The 14,514-nt window shown below is 41.1% G+C and overlaps 2 pseudogenes; both read left to right on the forward strand.

The window, feature by feature from the left end:
* LOC137237217 (hematopoietically-expressed homeobox protein HHEX-like) overlaps positions 1 to 14,514 on the forward strand; it is a 463,868-nt pseudogene that overhangs the window by 411,026 nt on the left and 38,328 nt on the right.
* On the forward strand, positions 14,024 to 14,177 carry LOC137238947 (U1 spliceosomal RNA; annotated as a pseudogene).

Genomic DNA, 14,514 nt, shown 5'->3' on the forward strand with positions numbered 1-14,514 from the left:
GAGAATTAAAATTTGCAGTAATATTTTCTCAGATCAGAGATCTTTTTGGTAACAGACGAACAGAGAAAATCGTTAAGAGAATTTTCTTTTACGTCTTGCAATATGTTAAATTAACCATGACTATTAGGATAGGTCGACATATTTTCGAATAAAAAATATTTACGATTCGAATTCGAGCTCAAGGTCTATAACAATTTTAATGATAATTCCGGTTTTATTTTTTAAATTTTTCTATAATTGAAAAAGTATTTTTTAATTTGGAATAATTCCAGAAAAAATTAAACAAAAATTTTTAATTACCATAAAAGCTATTGTTATAGGTAATGAGGTTGAGCTTGAACCTGGAATCCTTTATCAATACGCCGATAAAACAAAAACAATTGGTACAGAATGTTTAACTTGGTCTACAAGAGGAAAATAAAAAAAATTCTTGAGCGTTTAATTGTGACTTGGATACGGCCAATTAAAAGATAAATCTAGTAAAGCTAAAATGCCTTCAGTTTTCCTATAAGTTCGTTCGCACAAAAACATTAAAGGTTACCTATATAAAACCGATATCTCAGTCCAGCTCCTTGGTCTTAATATTCTACTTCTTCGCGAATTCGGTTTCGCATAGTTTTAACTTTTTTTTATAAATTTAAAAAAAAAATCTAAATACGTACCTACATATGTACATATACATATGCATTTTTATTAAACTAATCCAATACCATATCTATCACTCATAAATAAAGAACAATGCGTCTTTGAAGGCCCACAAATTAAAAGCGAATATTATTTTATCATATGCGACCAAGTGCATCGCTTAAACATACGACAACTTGTTTTTCTAGCAAATACAGTACATACCACGAAGCCCAAATGAACATGCATACACATTTAAAAGAACATACAATCGCACATATATTTATAAAAACACAAATTCATGAACATACATACATATGTACATATTTACAAACATCGCACGCTTTCTATTGCTTACTTTAGTGTTTTAAAATTTCATTCATCGTTCAAAGATTGAAATGAAATTGCCTATAATTCTCATTTATTTTATGCGTGAGTCCGTTGAAATAGTTGGTTGTTAGCTGAAGGAAGCATACTTACCTGGCGTAGAGGTTACCTGTTATGGTTACGCATTTTTAATGGAAGCAGTAAGGAAGGCGGTCGGCATGATATGTTGGTGCACAGTGGCTAGTCATTGTCGGCTGGGGCGGGTCCTTGCCAACCTTACTGTTCCTGCGCCATAAACAGAAAAATGTTCCTATCATGCCAATCAAAACTAGCAGCTGTCAAATTCAGAACAAAACCGACAGAAGCGCAGAGACCGACTCAAAACGCTTAAAAATTCAAAATAAAACAACATCCGGCCGAACCGGATGTGACGGACATACCGTTGACATTCAAAATCTAAATTCAACAAAAAATTCAAAAATTTAAAATTCAAAAAAAATAACCGCAAAAAAAAATTTACCGAACCGGACATGAGCGGTTACTAACTCTAAAAATCAAACATCAAAAAAACGCTGAAAATCAAATAATAACCAAAAAGCTGAAAAGATCAAAAATAAAAAAAAAGAAAAGGGAACACAAAAAGAAAAGGGCCGAATATACATAGGGGGCGCCGCGGGTCTTGTTGCGACGCCCGGTGCATTATCCCACCCTCAAATAACCATGGCCACCGACGCACCTAAAATTTCGGTGGCCCCTTACCTGTTCCCTAAGTGCCTTCTAAATAAATAGCGACGTCAGCATTCCCATTTTATTACAAAATTTATTTACAGCAATTCATTATATATTCCTTACAACCGTTCCGATATTATATTTTAAGTGCTTGTTGCAAACCAAGCTGCCCTTATCTACGAACTTATTCGAAACGTCTAAGAACTTATTTGACACGCTTTAAGGATAGCCCCAAGCAAAAAGAGGAAAAAAATAGTTTGTTTGATCGTAGGCTGCTTTTGGTTTTTGATATATTTGGATTAATGTTATTGAAATTGATTTTATTTTCTTTTGTTTCAGTTTATTTCTTTTTATTTTATTTATTTTACTTTATTCTATTTTAGTTTATTTTAGTTTATCTTATTTTGTTGTATTTTATTTAATTTATTTGTATTCTTATTATTTGTAATCGTTTAGTTTATTAAATTTTGCTTAATTGCATTGTAGTTTATTATAGTTCCTTTTATTTCTGGTATATTTGGTTTATTGGGTGTTCTTTTACATAGGTATGTGTATAGCATGTTGTTATTTCAGAAAAAAAATTGCCTATATATAATTTTTTTTTTCTCCTTTTTGTTCCTCAAGTTATCTTAGGTTGCGTGTTTTAATTTATCAGGAATTTTAGTTTTCTAAGCCTGGTTTTCCTAATCCTAATTTCCTTTTTTTTTTCTTTTTGTTTGGTTTTGAATTACATTTTCTTATTTCTAACTTAGAATTTTCCTTTTTGGTTAGGATTTAATTAGATTTCCTTATGTCATATCTATTTGAAATTATAGTTTTCCAAACTCCAATTTACCTTGGATTGTATTTAGTAAAAATTTTTCTTTTTTCTTTTCTAAGTTCCAATTTACGATAATTTCATTCGATTGTATCCAATTACGTTAATTATACTTTTCTCGTATCAGCAAGCTCCTAGCTGATTTAAATTTTCATTTGCATGTGCTACAATAAACTACATTCGAACATTTCTAATATGTGTTGAAATTCCTTTAAACATTTCTAAACTTAGTTGAAATTCTAAACGTGAAAATGTATTAAGATTTAGCACATTTACTAACTTTGTCTTTCCTTTCGGCAAATTTAACAACAATATTTAGCAGTAGGAAAACGCAAAACAAATGTATGTAAATAAATAAATCAACTGGAACTGCGCTCTAGTAGAGTTAAGACTGTAGCATCCTAAATGCGTCAACGCGCGCCAATGTGCAACAATTTTATATGTGTGTACTACTTTTATATATATCCATATAACCAAATTCCTAATGTAATGAAACTAAACGTTAATGTTACTGGGAGCGCGTGTTAAAAGAAAAAAAAAACACAACTCCTTAAATACTAAAATTCATATTTAAATGTTTAGTTACAACTTATAAACACTCTAAGTATAAATGTATTACCGAAAATATGTAATCATCTAAAAATTTATTATATTGTGCCTAAAAGCGAGCGTTTATTTTGGGAATTAATATTACTTTCGTTTTGGAACGAACTCACCCATTGCTTTAAACGTTGTCGTTGCAGGTTGGTGTTGGTACTGTCCTTGGTTGTTGCGCTCTGTCTGAGGTGATCAAGTGAAACTGGTGGCAATAGAACTCCGTGTTGACCTTTACGATCCTGATGACTTGGTGATAATTTTGGCGTTCGTTGTGTAATGCTGCTGCGTACTGCTGGCCCGGTAGGCGGGGGTGGTGTTGGAGGCTTTCCCAAAAGTGGTGGTGTACTTCATAACCGTAGGGAGAGGGGTTTATCTTCGGACCCCAAGGATTCTCATCACCACTAGTCTAGTGCCGTCTGAATCTGAATCGGAATCACTAGTACTTTCCTCGCCAGGTGTGCCTGTGACCCGCCGACCTACTTCAACAGGATATTCTACACGTTGAGTTTGTGCCAATACAACACACCCGTTGTAATGTATATTACCACCCAAAATAGACGAAACGAAAAGAGGTTCGCCGGAATGGACTGTGCCGGTACTTGCGCTATCGATTCCTCCTAGCTTTTTGTTGTAGTATAAAAAAACATTAATTACTAGAACGTAACTTATTTGCGCACAGATAGAATTCTTCTTGCAACAATTTTCGTGATATCTGCTTTTCTCTAATTGTGCAGGTGTAGGAGATATCTTTTTGATTCACACTCGCGTTCTTCACACTTCTCAGCCGGGTTTCGAACTTCTATTTGAGCTGTGTGTGATTTTTGTGCAATCGCAGGGCCGCCAAAACTTAGGCTCAAGCAATTGTAGTTTTTTTTCTTCGCTCCTTCTAGTAGTGGGTTTCTTTTTTTTTCCTTCTTAATTTTTCGTGTCTGGTCGGCGGAAACTCATGGTAGGAGAGAAAAAATTTTTCTAGTGATGGCCGGTCTATCTTTTTCTCTTTTCGATATTTTTTTTTTTTATCGCAACCTTCGCCACACCGCTAGGCGTGTTCCCGTGAACTCGCTCCTAAGTGGATCGCAGCTATAGACCGTAGCAGCAGACCGTAACAAACCTGCTTCGCTTTGGAGACCTGACGATGAAGCGAACAGGAAACCGGGTCATCTGTGGGAAGCTACTGCCAGGGATCTTCGACGACAAGCAACGTGGGGCACGACTCACCCCTGAGATAAGAGTCTCAAAGTCCTACTACGAAGCTAGCCGGGCAACATAGGTCCATCAAAAAGAGTTAAGTCAAATTTGGGAATTAATTCTGTTTCCTAGTTTAAAAGGGCTTTGCGGCAATTAGACATTTGTTATGGAGAACTCGTCAAAACTCCGAAAGGTTTTAGTGATTATCGCCCCCACAAAAGGCAAGACAAAAAAAAGTATAGACATTTTGATATGGAGAACTCGTCCAAACTCCGAAAGGCTAGTCCGCCTTAAGCGTGGACTGCCAGGGTGTTCACGGTCCTCGGTGAGTACGCGTGTGAACATCCTATGAGGTCAGTGCTCGGGGAGAATACTGGGCGAGATGTCCCCGACCGCCAAAACGCCTGGACAAAAAAAAGGTCCAATTGGTGGGTATATATAAAAAAAATCAAATTGTAATTTAGCAAGGAGACGTTTGCTGGTTCATTGTGGACGAATGTCCGAAGCGTGAAAGCGACCTATCAATTTCCCGTTTAGGTCCTCGAGATCATACAATGCGTTGCCTATTTTTCGAAGCACGCGACACTTCAGGTATTTGGGTAGGAATTTGGCATTAATGCCCTGTTTAAAATTACTTAAGGCAAAGTTTCTCCGAAAAACTTCCTGACCTTCCTTATAGTTGACGTGTCTAGAGCGCTTGTTATAGGTGGTTACTCCCCTATCTTTGGCCTGATCTAAATTTCTGCGGATCTGCTCACGAATATTAGTCAACTTGTCAGCTCGGCTTACTACCGTAACCTGGTCTTCTCGAAGGCTGCCGAGTTTCCCTAAAATGTTGTACGTTGAGGCATGCTGGACCATGTTTTGGCCATATAATGCAAAGTATGGAGAACACTGAATCGCCGTATGAAAATCACTTCTCAAAACTGATAAAATTTCGGGTATATGCTTATCCCAATTAGTGTGGTCAGGTTTATCCTTCAGGAAAATCCTAATCTTAGAAACAATTTCTCTATTGACGCGTTCGGATGCGTTCGCTTGGGGAGAATATAGCCCCGTCCTCACGTGCGTCACCCCGTAATTTACAAAAAATTGGTTCATTTCCTTCGAGGCAAACTGTTTACCATTGTCACTGTGAATAAACTCAGGGACCCCTACAGCCGGAAAAATTTCTGACGCGAAGTAATTTATAACGTTAACAGTGGTAGCTCTCTGCATGGGCTTTAGCCAAACGTATTTTGAAAAATGGTCTAGTACTATGAAAAGAAATTGATTTCGCCGTTTAGATCTCGGATACGGCCCTAGAAAGTCGCAATACAACCGCTGAAATGGCCTTTCGGATTCAAAGGTACTCCCTATAGGTGTTCTCGACTGCTGATTGGTGGGTTTTACCGTTTTGCAGGTGTCACAACGCTGGACGTAGTCCCTGACGTCCTTAGCCTGCTGCGGCCAGAAGTACTTCTGCCTAACACGTTCTAAGGTTTTCTGCCATCCGCCATGGTAACTCCGGTTAGCGTCATGTGCTAATCTCACTGCTTCCTCAGTCAACCCTTTTGGCAACCATAAACGCCACAGCGAGTCTTCTTCCCCTTCCAACCCCTTACGAAACTTAACTCTTTTGAAGATTACACCGTCTACCACTCGTAAATCCGGAAGTGATTCCTCGTTTTCGGTGACGGTCCGAATTAAGTCTAAATATTCGTTGCTGCAAAATTCGGGAGAGACTAAATCTATTTCTCCGGGCGTGGTAGTGAAAGTTAACTCGTCAACATCAAAACGCGACAGCGCGTCTGGTACTACATTCAGGGTGCCCGTACGATGTTCCATTCTAAAATCGTATCTTTGCAGTAAGAGTGACCATCTCGCCAACCTCCCGCTCAAGTCTTTTTGTGTCATCAACCACTTGAGACTGGAGTGGTCCGTAACAATCCGAAAAGGTAATCCTTCGACATAGGGTCGGAAACGCTTCACGCTAATTATGGCTGCAAGACATTCCAGCTCGGTTACTGTATAATTGCGTTGAGCATTATTCAGCTTTTTCGACACGAACGCGATTGGATGCTCAGCGCCGTCATCATCGACCTGGAACAACACTCCGCCAACACCTATTTTGGAAGCGTCGCATTGTATTACGAATTCTTTGGAAAAGTCTGGTTTGGCCAAGACAGGCGCCGAACTCAAGGCTACTTTTAGTTTTTCGAACGCCTCTATAGCTTCAGGAGTGAGTTTAAACGGGCCTGCTGACTTGCGGACACAGTCGGTCAAGGGACCTGCCAAGTCAGAAAAATTGGTAATAAATGCTCGGTACCAATTCGCCATGCCCACAAACCTACGCACTTGCCGAGGGGATTTAGGGATCGGGAAGTTTTGTATTGCTTCTACTTTTCCCGGATCCACTTTCAGACACCCGCTGCCTATCAAGTACCCTAAGTAGCGTATTTCCTTCTGACAAAATTTACTTTTTTCCACATTTATTGTCAGACCTGCATTTCTCAAACAGTTAGCCACTTCCGCTAGCAATTTTAGATGATCCTCAAAATTAGTGCTACATACCATCAGATCGTCCAGGTAGACAAAGACGTTCTCTCGCAGACGCGAAGGGATCGCCTTGCCCATCAGCCTACTCATAGTCTGCGGTCCATTGCACAGACCAAATGGCATCACCTTGAAGTGGTACAGAGGCCTCCCCGGAACTGCGAATGCTGTTTTTTCCTTAGAGGACTCTGTCAATTTGATCTGGAAGAACGCGTCTTTCAGATCAATGCCACTAATAAAATGCGTGTCCTTGAGTCTGCTCAATAAGCCGTTGATATGAGGCAGGGGGTACGAATCCTTCTTAGTCACCGCGTTGACCTTTCTCGAATCTATGCACAGCCTGACTTTGCCTGGTTTCCGGACCAGTACTACAGGACTACACCACGGGGAGTTGGATTCTTCTATAACTCCTAACTGTAGTAACCTGTCTAGTTCTCTAAAAGCTTCGGCTTGCCTCGGCGGCGAAAGAGGGAAATGCTTGCTTTTTATAGGTACAGCATCACCGGTGTCGATGTGATGCTCCACTAATTTAGTTTGCCCTAGGCCTAACTCCTCGTACGAAGGAAACGTCTCGATGACTTTTCGCAATTCTGATTTCTGTTCTGGTGACAATTCATGGAGGTTAAGTTCCTCTTCCTTTTCAAGCCTAGTCTCTAAACACTCTACGCTCGGGAATATTTCGGGAGCTAACGCAAATGCTCTCCAAAAATCTACCCCGAAGTATGCTTCTTGGAGCAATGAGGGAACAAGGTAAAAACGAATAATCTTTGTGATATTTTTAAAAGTGACCGGTAGAGATACTGAGCCTAAAATTTTTTGCTTGTTGCCGCCTGCGGTATATACGAACGCATGTAAGGGCTGATATTCGAAGCTGTTATCCTTTAGGAATTCTAATCCATTTTTCCCTAAGATGGAGACGTTGGCTCCCGAGTCCAACAACCCTACAAGAAAACTATTTTTAATTTTAGCCTTTACTAGAGGCCTTTCGTCCTCTGTAAGCGTTAACGTGGTGGCTTGCAGCAGTCTACGCTCCTGTACTCTTCGGTGGTATCTCTTCCTACACTTCAAAATATTGTCCGATACCGGATATTGGTCAAAAATGGTATGTCTTATTTGTTCATACCTATGCTCCCTTTCTTCTAGGGTTGGGGAAAGTTGCGTTTGGCACGCGACATCCCTATGCTGGCGTCGCAGAATTTTGATTTGCTCGCCCATCGTGAAAGAGGGCGTTCGACTCTCGCATTCAGAACTATTCGAATCGTCAGTACTATCGGGGAAGGTTATTATTACAGTCGAGGGTTCTTCTGCCAGGGTACTACTGCACCTCGGAAGCTCACCACCTCCATGCAGAGATTCGCCCTCTGGTTCAGCGCACGGGACGACGCCTCGAGCACTGGCTGATGTGGGAGCTATGAAGCCGAACGAGGTTCCCCCGCCTTCTCGCTCGGGTACTGGTTTCCCTGCCTGCGATGGTCCCTAGGGCATTTAGGAGTGAATACACCCTTATACCCACATTTAAAACAAAAAGGACTTTTTATGGGTTCCTCGCAATATATATAGGAGTGCCCCATTCCCTGGCAATTCCAACACTGGATTCCCGAGTAGTCCGGTCTTCTGCTGCGTCTATATTCCAGCGCCTCTATCTGGGGATCTATCTCGCCGTCCTCGCCGTCCATCTTCGCGTCCGGGGTTGTCACGCGTGCTTCGCTTACATGCCGTCCTGGGTAAATGGCTCCCAGCAGCTTGCTCTCTTTCAGCACTTGTTCACCTCTGCGTGCTACATCGCGTAGATCATGGAGGTTCCTTACGTCCGCATTAAAAAGCATTAGCTTAAGGCTACTGTTGACGTTCCTTTTTATTATGTCAATCAGTAGAAGCTCTGACATTGGCTCCCTTAAGCGCGCGTTCAAGGAGATTATGTCCGCGTGAAACACGTCATAACACTCACTTGCTTTTTGCTTCCGCATGGAGATCTCCATCATGATCTCGTGGTCAGTTTTCAAAGTGCCAAACTCTCTTTTTAACGAGTAGCACAAAAAGGCATAAGTCGCATTTGGGTTTTGTTTGGTAAATAGCCAGTACCATTCTTCGGCTCGTCCAGAAAGGAACAAGTGGAAGCTGGCCATTATTTGTTCATCCGTGCATTGTGTGCGCTCACACAAGGTGTTCAGTTTAAAAAGAAAATCGGCTACGCTGCCAGTGCCGTCGAATGCGATTTTCCACTCCTGCGGTTTTACTGCTATGCTGCTTGGAGTCGCGTACATTGGCGGTACTACCGATGGCAATGGGTTACGGTCCATCCTACTTGCGTTCCTGTGTTGCTGGTGTGCTTGCTGCGTGGATTCGAGAGCGGCGTTGAGCTGGGCCATGTTGGCTCTAATTGAGCCCATCTCTCTCCGCATTTCCTCCTGCGAAGCCTGAAACAGTTGGTGTAGCACGTCCACCCACGAGCCTCCACGAGTGGCTTCGTCCTGCATTCCTAGGGTGTTCGCCTGATCACTGGTAGCGTCCCCAAAATTTCCAACCTCTTGATTTGGTGGTAAGGCACCAGCTCCATCTGGTGCATAGTTCGACACATTGGTCATTAGCCCCGAGATGTTATGTGTGTTTAGCAGCGATGCATTCAAATTGCTGGTGCTTACAGGTATGTCCAATTTGTCGCGGTCGTCGTTCCGGTTTGAGCCTATATGAGTCCCCGCGGGATTTCCGTAGGACCCCCCTACTGGGGTATGCACCACCAAAGGACGCCTAGCTTTCGAAAAAGCCCCCCTATTAGCACCGCCCCGGTGCTGGTTCCCTCGAAAACTGCCCGCACTCCCGAACGGAGTGTTCCGGCCCGTTTGCCCGTAGGACTGGTCACGCGACATAATCCGTTAGAAAAAAAATTACTTTGTCAAATCCTAGTATTCGAAAAAAACTTCTGTTCCCAGAAGATGGTTTGTTGAAAGAGGAGAAAAAAATTTATATATCTATATATAAAAAAAATTGTGCGAGAATTAATGCAATCATTTATCAATGATCGCACCAAAATAGAAAAAAAATTCAAAAGCTGAAAAGAAAACGGTTAGTTATATATAAATTTTATATGCACAATGTAGGTGGTGATGGGAACGCTGACATCCCATCATCAGAAGGCAGTAGGCCAGGCAAAAAAAAATTTTTTTGGTACAACACATTCATACTTGGCCCTAGTGCTCCCAACCGCAATCGAGGGGGGGGGGGGGGTCTTAAGGCCCCCTCCGAGATAGGCTGGGCCCACTAGGGTCCGTTCCAGGCACCCACGGGTTGGTCTCAACACGCCCAGCCGCAACACAGGGGCAGTCTCCAGGGGCTTGCCCCTGGGACTGGTTGGGGGTGTTGAGGCCTCCCGTCCATTCTCCCTGGACACCCCTCCTGCCTCCGCCGCAATGGGTGGAGCGGTTTCGAAACCGCTCCCCAGTCTGGTGGGGACAGGAAGGAGTGCCACTCGGAATCCCAGCTCAACCCATCACCCTCCAGGTGGTATTCCAAGCTACCACCTGGGACGTGGGATGAGCTGGGGTCCTCACTACACGCACACACACATTCACCCTGGACAACACAAATTCGGCTAAAGGAACCTAAAAAAAAACTACTTTACAAAAAAAAACCCAAGTTAGCGGACATATTATTACCAGGGCCGACTAACGGACAAAACATCCGGCAAACCAAAATCCCAACTACAAAAAAAATCAAGTGCGTGCAGCACTGCCTCATCGGGTGAAATGAAAAAAAAATCCGGAGACTTGACGTAAAGTCCGTGGCTCCTTCGGCCACTGCCCCCGATGACCAGCCCGGACAACCTGATCCGTCTAACCATCCCACCGCAACGTAGGTGGCAGCTTCTGTGGCTGCGCACTCGGACTGGTGGGATGGTCAACCTCACAGGTTGGCCCGACTGACCCCCGCGGCCAGCGCCTTAGGTGCCACGTTGGGCGCCATCTGTTATGGCGCCCTCAGCAACTGTCAACGATGATCACTCTGGACAACTTAATCCGTCCAACCATCCCACCGCAACGCAGGTGGCTGCTCCTGCGGCTGCACACCTCGGACTGATGGGATGGTCAACTTCACAAGTTGACCAAAATGACCAGCGCCTCGGGCACCAAATCACGTTGGGCGCCATCTGTTATGGTTACGCATTTTTAATGGAAGCAGTAAGGAAGGCGGTCGGCATGATATGTTGGTGCACAGTAGCTAGTCATTGTCGGCTGGGGCGGGTCCTTGCCAACCTTACTGTTCCTGCGCCATAAACAGAAAAATGTTCCTATCATGCCTATCAAAACTAGCAGCTGTCAAATTCAGAACAAAACCGACAGAAGCGCAGAGACCGACTCAAAACGCTTAAAAATTCAAAATAAAACAACATCCGGCCGAACCGGATGTCACGGACAGACCGTTGACATTCAAAATCTAAATTCAACAAAAAATTCAAAAATTTAAAATTCAAAAAAAATAACCGCAAAAAAAAATTTACCGAACCGGACATGAGCGGTTACTAACTCTAAAAATCAAACATCAAAAAAAACGCTGAAAATCAAATAATAACCAAAAAGCTGAAAAGATCAAAAATAAAAAAAAAGAAAAGGGAACACAAAAAGAAAAGGGCCGAATGTACATAGGGGGCGCCGCGGGTCTTGTTGCGACGCCCGGTGCATTATCCCACCCTCAAATAACCATGGCCACCGACGCACCTAAAATTTCGGTGGCCCCTTACCTGTTCCCTAAGTGCCTTCTAAATAAATAGCGACGTCAGCATTCCCATTTTATTACAAAATTTATTTACAGCAATTCATTATATATTCCTTACAACCGTTCCGATATTATATTTTAAGTGCTTGTTGCAAACCAAGCTGCCCTTATCTACGAACTTATTCGAAACGTCTAAGAACTTATTTGACACGCTTTAAGGATAGCCCCAAGCAAAAAGAGGAAAAAAATAGTTTGTTTGATCGTAGGCTGCTTTTGGTTTTTGATATATTTAGATTAATGTTATTGAAATTGATTTTATTTTCTTTTGTTTCAGTTTATTTCTTTTTATTTTATTTATTTTACTTTATTCTATTTTAGTTTATCTTATTTTGTTGTATTTTATTTAATTTATTTGTATTCTTATTATTTGTAATCGTTTAGTTTATTAAATTTTGCTTAATTGCATTGTAGTTTATTATAGTTCCTTTTATTTCTGGTATATTTGGTTTATTGGGTGTTCTTTTACATAGGTATGTGTATAGCATGTTGTTATTTCAGAAAAAAAATTGCCTATATATAATTTTTTTTTTTTCTCCTTTTTGTTCCTCAAGTTATCTTAGGTTGCGTGTTTTAATTTATCAGGAATTTTAGTTTTCTAAGCCTGGTTTTCCTAATCCTAATTTCCTTTTTTTTTTTCTTTTTGTTTGGTTTTGAATTACATTTTCTTATTTCTAACTTAGAATTTTCCTTTTTGGTTAGGATTTAATTAGATTTCCTTATGTCATATCTATTTGAAATTATAGTTTTCCAAACTCCAATTTACCTTGGATTGTATTTAGTAAAAATTTTTATTTTTTTCTTTTCTAAGTTCCAATTTACGATAATTTCATTCGATTGTATCCAATTACGTTAATTATACTTTTCTCGTATCAGCAAGCTCCTAGCTGATTTAAATTTTCATTTGCATGTGCTACAATAAACTACATTCGAACATTTCTAATATGTGTTGAAATTCCTTTAAACATTTCTAAACTTAGTTGAAATTCTAAACGTGAAAATGTATTAAGATTTAGCACATTTACTAACTTTGTCTTTCCTTTCGGCAAATTTAACAACAATATTTAGCAGTAGGAAAACGCAAAACAAATGTATGTAAATAAATAAACTGGAACTGCGCTCTAGTAGAGTTAAGACTGTAGCATCCTAAATGCGTCAACGCGCGCCAATGTGCAACAATTTTATATGTGTGTACTACTTTTATATATATCCATATAACCAAATTCCTAATGTAGTGAAACTAAACGTTAATGTTACTGGGAGCGCGTGTTAAAAGAAAAAAAAAACACAACTCCTTAAATACTAAAATTCATATTTAAATGTTTAGTTACAACTGATAAACACTCTAAGTATAAATGTATTACCGAAAATATGTAATCATCTAAAAATTTATTATATTGTGCCTAAAAGCGAGCGTTTATTTTGGGAATTAATATTACTTTCGTTTTGGAACGAACTCACCCATTGCTTTAAACGTTGTCGTTGCAGGTTGGTGTTGGTACTGTCCTTGGTTGTTGCGCTCTGTCTGAGGTGATCAAGTGAAACTGGTGGCAATAGAACTCCGTGTTGACCTTTACGATCCTGATGACTTGGTGATAATTTTGGCGTTCGTTGTGTAATGCTGCTGCGTACTGCTGGCCCGGTAGGCGGGGGTGGTGTTGGAGGCTTTCCCAAAAGTGGTGGTGTACTTCATAACCGTAGGGAGAGGGGTTTATATTCGGACCCCAAGGATTCTCATCACCACTAGTCTAGTGCCGTCTGAATCTGAATCGGAATCACTAGTACTTTCCTCGCCAGGTGTGCCTGTGACCCGCCGACCTACTTCAACAGGATATTCCACACGTTAAGTTTGTGCCAATACAACACACCCGTTGTAATGTATATTACCACCCAAAATAGACGAAACGAAAAGAGGTTCGCCGGAATGGACTGTGCCGGTACTTGCGCTATCGATTCCTCCTAGCTTTTTGTTGTAGTATAAAAAAACATTAAGTACTAGAACGTAACTTATTTGCGCACAGATAGAATTCTTCTTGCAACAATTTTCGTGATATCTGCTTTTCTCTAATTGTGCAGGTGTAGGAGATATCTTTTTGATTCACACTCGCGTTCTTCACACTTCTCAGCCGGGTTTCGAGCTTCTATTTGAGCTGTGTGTGATTTTTGTGCAATCGCAGGGCCGCCAAAACTTAGGCTCAAGCAATTGTAGTTTTTTTTCTTCGCTCCTTCTAGTAGTGGGTTTCTTTTTTTTTCCTTCTTAATTTTTCGTGTCTGGTCGGCGGAAACTCATGGTAGGAGAGAAAAAATTTTTCTAGTGATGGCCGGTCTATCTTTTTCTCTTTTCGATATTTTTTTTTTTTATCGCAACCTTCGCCACACCGCTAGGCGTGTTCCCGTGAACTCGCTCCTAAGTGGATCGCAGCCATAGACCGTAGCCGCAGACCGTAACATACCGTGATCATGAAGGCGGTTCCTCCGGAGCGAGGCTTGGCCATTGCACTTCGGCTGAGTTGACCTTCGCGATTATTCCTAATGCGAATAACTCGTGCGTGTAATTTTTAGTAGCCGGGAATGGCGTTCGCGCCGTCCCGACGTAATTAATAAATACAAAGATTATCGAAAATAAAGATGTTACAGGGACGAGAAATCGTGTGAAGCAAGCTTCACAAAATTATAAATAGGTCACATTCACCACTTTAGCTAATGTTGGCTAATCCCGTGATATTTGAGGAACAACGTTATATGTGATTGTAACCTCTCAGTCACAGCGGTTTTTACTCGTGACTGTGACTGTAACAAAACAAAAGCAACAAAGGAAATTTAATTTATATTTTTCCCTGCGGATTGTGGACTTTGAATGAAAAATTCTCCAAATGAAATAGCATGTTGACAAATTTAGCTTTCCCACAATGTATCGTACTCTCTCGCAC

The sequence above is a fragment of the Eurosta solidaginis genome, chromosome 1 (genome assembly GCF_040869045.1).
Source record: "Eurosta solidaginis isolate ZX-2024a chromosome 1, ASM4086904v1, whole genome shotgun sequence".
Classification (NCBI taxonomy): Eukaryota; Metazoa; Arthropoda; class Insecta; order Diptera; family Tephritidae; genus Eurosta; species Eurosta solidaginis.